Consider the following 7,804-nt stretch of genomic DNA (forward strand, 5'->3'; position numbering starts at 1 on the left):
ACAAATGGGACCTAATTAACTTTAAAAGCTTCTGCACATCAAAGGAAACTATTAGCAAGGTGAAAAGACAGCCTTCAGAATGGGAGAAAATAATAGAAAATGAAGCAACTGACAAACAACTAAATCTCAAAAATATACAAGCAACTCCTACAGCTTAACTCCAGAAAAATAAATGACCCAATCAAAAAATGGGCCAAAGAACTAAATAGACATTTCTCCAAAGAAGACATACAGATGGCTAACAAGCACATGAAAAGATGCTCAACATCACTCATTATCAGAGAAATGCAAATCAAGACCACTATGAGGTACCATTTCACACCAGTCAGAATGGCTGTGATCCAAAAGTCTACAAATAATAAATGCTGGAGAGGGTGTGGAGAAAAGGGAACCCTCTTACACTGTTGTTGGGAATGCAAGCTAGTACAGCCACTATGGAGAACAGTGTGGAGATTTCTTAAAAAACTGGAAATAGAACTGCCTTATGATCCAGCAATCCCACTGCTGGGCATACACACTGAGGAAACCAGAAGGGAAAGAGACACATGTAGCCCAATGTTCATTGCAGCACTGTTTATAATAGCCAGGACATGGAAGCAACCTAGATGTCCATCAGCAGATGAATGGATAAGGAAGCAGTGGTACATATACACAATGGAGTATTACTCAGCCATTAAAAAGAATACATTTGAATCAGTTCTAATGAGGTGGATGAAACTGGAGCCTTTATTCAGAGTGAAGTAAGCCAGAAGGAAAAATACCAATACAGTATACTAATGCATATATATGGAATTTAGAAAGATGGTAACAATAACCCTGTTTAATTGCTTTTGCATGCAAGGTACTGTGTGTCTGTCTATGTTGAGAGGAAAAAGACCAAGAGAAATGTGGCTCAGACTCAGTTTCCCCCTAAAGATTAGTCATGAGTGGTCCAACAGAAGGAGGGATTTGAGTTCTAAAAGTTCTGAAATTTTTCTCAAGTGTGTGTGTGTATACATATAAGACTATATGCTAAGTTGTTTCAGTCGTGTTCGACTCTGTGCGATCCCAGAGACAGCAGCCCACGAGACTCCCCCTCCCCATCCCTGGGATTCTCCAGGCAAGAACACTGGAGTGGGTTGCCATCTCCCTCTCCAATGCAGGAAAGTGAAAAGTGAAAGTGAAGTCACTCAGTCCTGTCCGACTCTTCGAGACCCCATGGATTGCAGCCTACCAGGCTCCTCCATCCATGGGATTTTCCAGGCTAGAGTACTGGAGTGGGGTGCCATCGCCTTCTCCATAAGACTATATAAACATATATATATATATATATATATATATATAATAACTGACACCTATAGTACATTTAATAACCGCCACCTATAGGACTGTGAAGAAGGCTGAGTGCCGAAGAACTGATGCTTTTGAACTGTGGTGTTGGAGAAGACTCTTGAGAGTCCCTTGGACTGCAAGGAGATCCAACCAGTCCATTCTGAAGGGGATCAGCCCTGAGATTTCTCTGGAAGGACTGATGCTAAAGCTGAAACTCCAGTACTTTGGCCACCTGATGCAAAGAGTTGACTCATTGGAAAAGACTCTGATGCTGGGAGGGATTGGGGGCAAGAGGAGAAGGGGACGACAGAGGATGAGATAACTGGATGGCATCACTGACTCGATGGACGTGAGTTTGAGTGAACTCTGGGAGTTGGTGATGGACAGGGAGGCCTGGCCTGCTGTGATTCATGGGGTCACAAAGAGTCGGACACGACCGAGCAACTGATCTGATCTGATAGTACATTCATCATGTGCCAGGAACCATGCTAAGACTGATATACATATATCTTGGTTTAGTGTTGAACAAGCTCTAGGAAATAGATAGCACAAAAATCCCAGGTAACAGATGAATAAATCAAGGCACAGATAGTTGGCCCAATATTACACATGCCTTGGAATTGTAATTAGGAATTAGACAATAATAAACTCTCTCTTTTTTTTTAATCTTTAAAAAATCATTGCTTTTTAAACCCGCAGTCATGGTAAGCCATTCAGAAGCACTTATAATTTGCTTTAACTGCTTTTAATGTTGTTAAAAGAGTATGTTTTAATAACTTACACTTTCATAGTATCTAGTACTCTGGGCTGTAGGTGACAAAAATCTCTGGAAATATATGAGGTTTAATTTTATTATATTTGTTTATTAATAGATTGATAAATAGTATTCATTATATTAATTATACTTTATACTAATAAGTATAATTAATAAATAGTATTATTGTATTATAGTGACCCAGAGTTTCATCTCATGAAACTCAAGGTCACAGAAATAGACTTGGAGCAAAGTCTGAAGCACAGAGCTTTGTATAGAGAGGGAAAGATAAAAATAATTCATAGCAGAGATTTGAAAAGAATATTTGCTGGCAAATTATATTTTCTTACTACGATGAGATGAGATATGAATTCTTTCTCACCTTGAGTTTTAAAAATAATGACAGAAGATAAGAGAATCTAGATGATGATGTACGGAGGGATTATATGTGAGAGATTTGTGAGCTAAGCAGCCAATTCTTCAAGGAAGACCTCAGAGAAGAGAAAATCTCCCAAGATTTATCCTGAAAAGAGAGCAAGACTTTTACAGAAGTCCTGATGCAGCATGGACCTGGAAATTGTCACTGCAAAACTTTTTGTCTCCCATATCAAAATATCACATATGATTCAATCCAGAACAACTGAAAGAGACAGAAGCCTCGTGGAGAGCAAGTGTTATGGAAGAGGAAATAAAGAGGCAACGTCTGTGGATATAAGCAGCAGATGAAGTGGAAACAAAAGTCACATCAAATCCTTTTCATTTTTAATTTCTTCCTTTTTCACTCATTTTTTTTTTCAACAAGTGTTTACTGAGTACATACTATGTGCCAGACCCTATTCTAGGTGCTAAGCATACAGCAAAGAACAGATCTAAATTTTTTGGCCTTAATAGAGCTTACCTTCTTGGGGTAGGGCTGGCCATCAACAGTTAAGTAAATAGATGAAATACTGGATATTGATAAGTGGTATGGAACAAAAGAAATGGTGATGTAAAGATGCTAGAGGAGGAATCATTTGCTTTTGTATCCTATAACATGTTCAGGGAAAGACTCACTAACAAACTGACAATTGAGGAGAAACCTATGGGCAGTGGGAGAGTAAGTCACTTGTTACCTGGGTGAAGAAGCATGAAATCAGCAAAAGTAAGGACCCTGGGAAGAGGAGTTGGCTAGGAGGACACAAAGAAGACCATGGAGGCCAATGTTGGTAAAGTTGAAAGAGGAAGGGATGAGTAGAAAAAGGTGTGATCTAATAGGGTCAGTGAAAGCCAGTGAGAATTATTTAGGCCACCTCTAAGTCCAGATATCACCTTGGAAGAAGGTGAAATTTATAGAAAGGCAGGAGAATATTGATTGAGCACTTACTGACAAGGATTGAATTTCCAAAAAGAAGTGCCTCTGAATAATCTTGAATTGCATATATTATGATTATCTAGTAAAAACTGAACCATACTATAAAATGACTAAACAAATATTGAAAACATTTGCAGCTATAATTTTTTTTTTTTTCATTAATCTACCTGGTGGCACAGTGGTAAAGATTGCTCTGGCCAGTACAGGAGATGCAAGAGATGCAAGTTTGATCCCTGGGTCAGGAAGTCCCCCCAGAGTAGGAAATAGCAACCCACTCCAGTATTCTTGCCTGAAAAATTCCATGAACAGAGGGGCCTTGCCCGGCCACAGTCCATGGGGTTCGAAAAAAGTTGGAGGCAACTGAATGACCAAGCGTGCGCATGCACACACACACAAGCTGTATATTGAGAAATCTATGTGAGTAACCAAACAATGAAAAATAAGTATTAATGTATAGCTTTATGAAAAAGTATTAAATAACATTTGAGAATCTAACTTTTTAGTCATTTTGGATTACCATGAATATAGATTAAAAGTTAAATATCTACATCAGTGTTTGGGGGTAGCTCAAGGAAAAAAAAAAAAAAAGACTTAAAATAAGACAAACTGCAAAACAATATAAACTATGTATTCATTCAGGTTATTCCCTGAATATAAACTGTTCAATGAGGGAGACAAGAAACATATTTTTTTTAAAAAATCACTAAAAAGCTTTAGCATAAAATTGTGTGATGGAAATATCTTGTGACTTAAAAGTATATTTTTAAAGATAATACTTGCTCAAGGCAAAGATATTTAAATCACAGGACTTTATGAGAATATTCCAAACAAATAATTTTGCCTGGTTAACCAGTTAAATTACTACAAGTGTCAATTTGCATCCTGTGAATAGTAAGAAGGGTCTTTTCAATTTCACAACTATTTTAAATGGTTTTATTTTCTAGAAATGGCTAAGCCTGATTTTGTTAGATCTTTGCTGAGTGACAGAAAGCATAGTTTTAATGTATGCTAGCGGATGCCCAGTTCTTCACTTAACAAATAGAAGAGAAGACTGTTCAATACAAGTTAATGATTTTTCAGCAACAAACCAGTGGAATTTTTATTTGTCACTGTGTCTTGGAACTTAGAATGCTCATTTATGCATACTGGTTGTTTTGCTTATTTGTTTAGAGAATGCTATGCAGGGTGAAATCTTTCATTAATTTTCCATAAACTTTCCTTTCCCATGCTCAGTTTTTTAAATCACCTAATAATGTGGGTTTCATTTGGTTATGAGTATGCAGGTCTTATCCATCTTTATAATAAAATAATAAGTTTATGTTTGGGTAGCAGAAGTATTTCACATATGGCTGATTGATGAGGTTAATAGTTTGTCTCCTGTGTCCCACCACCACCACAAACTAAGACAATATTGCCTACTAAAAGAGTAAGATTTACTAGGCTATTTGGGAATTAATTTGTTGATAGACAAAAGACCATGGAGATAGATGGATAAAGGATGGATGGGTGGATACATAGATGGATGATATATGGATGAGAAATGCAACCCACTCAAGAAAGTTTCAGATGTCCTTATCCCAAAAGGCTGTGTTTTCTCTGTTGTTGATACTTAACATTAAAAACAAAAGGAAATTCTGTGAGTATTAGGTAAGATACTGCATGTGGAGTTTGTGGCACTGAAACACAGTAGGTCATGAGGGTCAGAAAAAGAAGGATTTAGGTTGCAGATAGATTCTTGTAACTTTGGCTTTAATGCAAGCCTTCTTCTGGAATCAATCCACCATGGACTGCAGCATGCCAGGCTTCCCTATCCTTCACTATCTCCTGAAGTTTGCTCAAACTCATGTCCATTGAGTTGATGATGACATCCAACCATCTCATCCTCTGTCTCTCCCCTTCTCCTCCTGTCTTCAATCTTTCCCAGCATCAGGGTCTTTTCCAGTGAGTCAGGTCTTCACATCAGGTGGCCAAGTATTGAAGCTTCAGCTTCAGCATCACTCCTTCCAGTGAATATTCAGGGGACTGGTCTGATCTCCTTGCTGTCCAGGGGATTTTCAAGAGTCTTCTCCAGCACCACAGTTCAAAATCATCAATTTTTTGGTGCTCAGTCATCTTTATGGTCCAACTCTTGCATACATACATGACTACTGGAAGATTCACAGCTTTGGCTACACAGACCTTTATTGGCAAAGTAATGTCTCTGCTTTTTAATATGCTATCTAGGTTTGTCATAGCTTTTCTTCAAAGGGGTAAGCATCTTTTAATTACATGACTGCAGTCCCATCTACAGTGATTTTGGAGCCTAAGAAAATAAAGTTTGTTACTGTTTCCACTTATCCTCATCTATTCGCCATGAAGTAATGAAAACTTTGAATAATATATTGTACAAAAAGCTTTCCTTTTCTTTCTTTCTTTTGGCACAGAGAAAAATTGGAATAGGAATGAGATTTATTTTTATGTACATAGTCATGAGAGGTTTTGTTAACATATATTTTAGTAGTTAGTATCTGATATAAAATAATTAACAAATTTAATATGCATACTATTGAATCCCAGGACTATAGGATCATGAAGTAATCATGATAAATGTGGCTATGCACAGCTTTATTTCATTTTTCACATTTCATGTGAATTGACAATGTATGTGATTTTCTGATCACAAGTTAGAGTTTATGGAATATCTTTACTGTTTGTCAACTAATTAGACGGATTTTTTCAGTAATTCATTGTATTTTTTGTTGCTTTATTAATTGTCCTCTTTCTGTTTCTCAATTCCATAAAAATATGTACATTTAACCTTTGAATATGTATGTTTTCTATTGCTCTTTAGCTACAGGAAATTGGGTACATCTTAATAGAGAATTGAAAAGACAGTAAACCATTGGGTCTATAAATATCTTTGGACTTTTATTATTTCATATTATCTGTATTTACTTTAATTAGATTATATATGAGTGCTATATTTATTGAATGCAATCATTCAGAGAATTTTCCCCATTAACATATATTTAGATTTTACCTTTCTATGATTATTTTTGTGTATTATATTAGTTGCTCAGTCATGTCTGACTCTCTGTGACCCCATGGACTGTGTAACCCATCAGGCTCCTCTGTCCATAGAATTCTCCAGGCAACAATACTGGAGTGGGTAGCTATTCCCTTCTCCAAGGTATCTTCCAAACCCAGGGATCGAACCCAGGTCTCCTGCATTGCGGGCAGATTCTTTCCTGTCTGAGCCACCAGGGATACAAAATTAACAATGCATTCATATAGGCCTAAAAAAATTGTGGCATTTCAGAACTTTTGGTAAATCTTGCATTCACTCCATTCTCAGATTCCATTAATAAGATGGTCAGGTTATTTTTCATTTTTAAATTTAAGAATTATTTTCTTATCTGTCTAGTTTTAACAATTTTAGTTCAAGTTTTAATTCTTCTACATACAATTTGCTTGCTGAACAATTCTACCTCACCAGAGTAGCTTATAGTTCTTTCTCCTTTTCTTCAGTCCGTCCTACTAAGTTTATTACTGCCATCTTAATAATTTTTATGCTCAGCTCTGATTATATCTACCTTAAACCAAACCAAAAAATATTAATCTTTACACATGTACATAAAATTCTGTACCTTAGGATTCCAGGCCTTCTAACACTTTTCAAGGCTCCTTTTCTCAACATTTTACTCATCACACTGGTTTGGCGAACTTCACAGTTTCCCTGTAATACCTACAATTTCCTGTCTGTGCTGTTCTGTGCTTAGTTGCTCAGTCGTGTCTGACTCTTTGCAACCCCATGTACCCCACCAGGCTCCTCTATCCAGGGGATTCTCCAGGCAAGAAAATGGAGTGGGTTGCCATGCCGTCCTGGAGGGGATCTTCCTAACCCAGGGATCAAACCCAGGTCTACCTGATTGCAGGTGAATTCTTTACCTTTTGAGCCACTAGGGAAGCCCAATTTCCTGTCTACCTCTACTCTTTTCCTAGATACCATGATAACAGCACTAATGTGATTTAATATCAGCTTGACATTATACAGTTTACAAACTGCTTCCACAAACATATGTAATTTAATCCTGAAAACACAACAAAACAAACAAAAAAGAAAAGAGAAAAACACTTTTGGGGTATATCTTCATTCTATTGGTAAAGGACTCTATAAATGTAACCCATATATCAATGAGTCAGTTCAGTTCAGTAACTCAGTCATGTCTGACTCTTTGTGACCCCATGAATTGCAGCATTCCAGGCCTCCCTGTCCATCAGCAACTCCCGGAGTCCACCCAAACCCATGTCCATTGAATCAGTGATGCCATCCAATCATCTCATCCTCTGTCATCCCCTTCTCCTCCTGCCCTCAATCTTTCCCAGCATCAGGGTCTTTTCAAATGAGT

This window comes from Bison bison, unplaced genomic scaffold, assembly GCF_000754665.1.
Source record: "Bison bison bison isolate TAMUID 2011002044 unplaced genomic scaffold, Bison_UMD1.0 scf7180017864535, whole genome shotgun sequence".
NCBI lineage: Eukaryota > Metazoa > Chordata > Mammalia > Artiodactyla > Bovidae > Bison > Bison bison.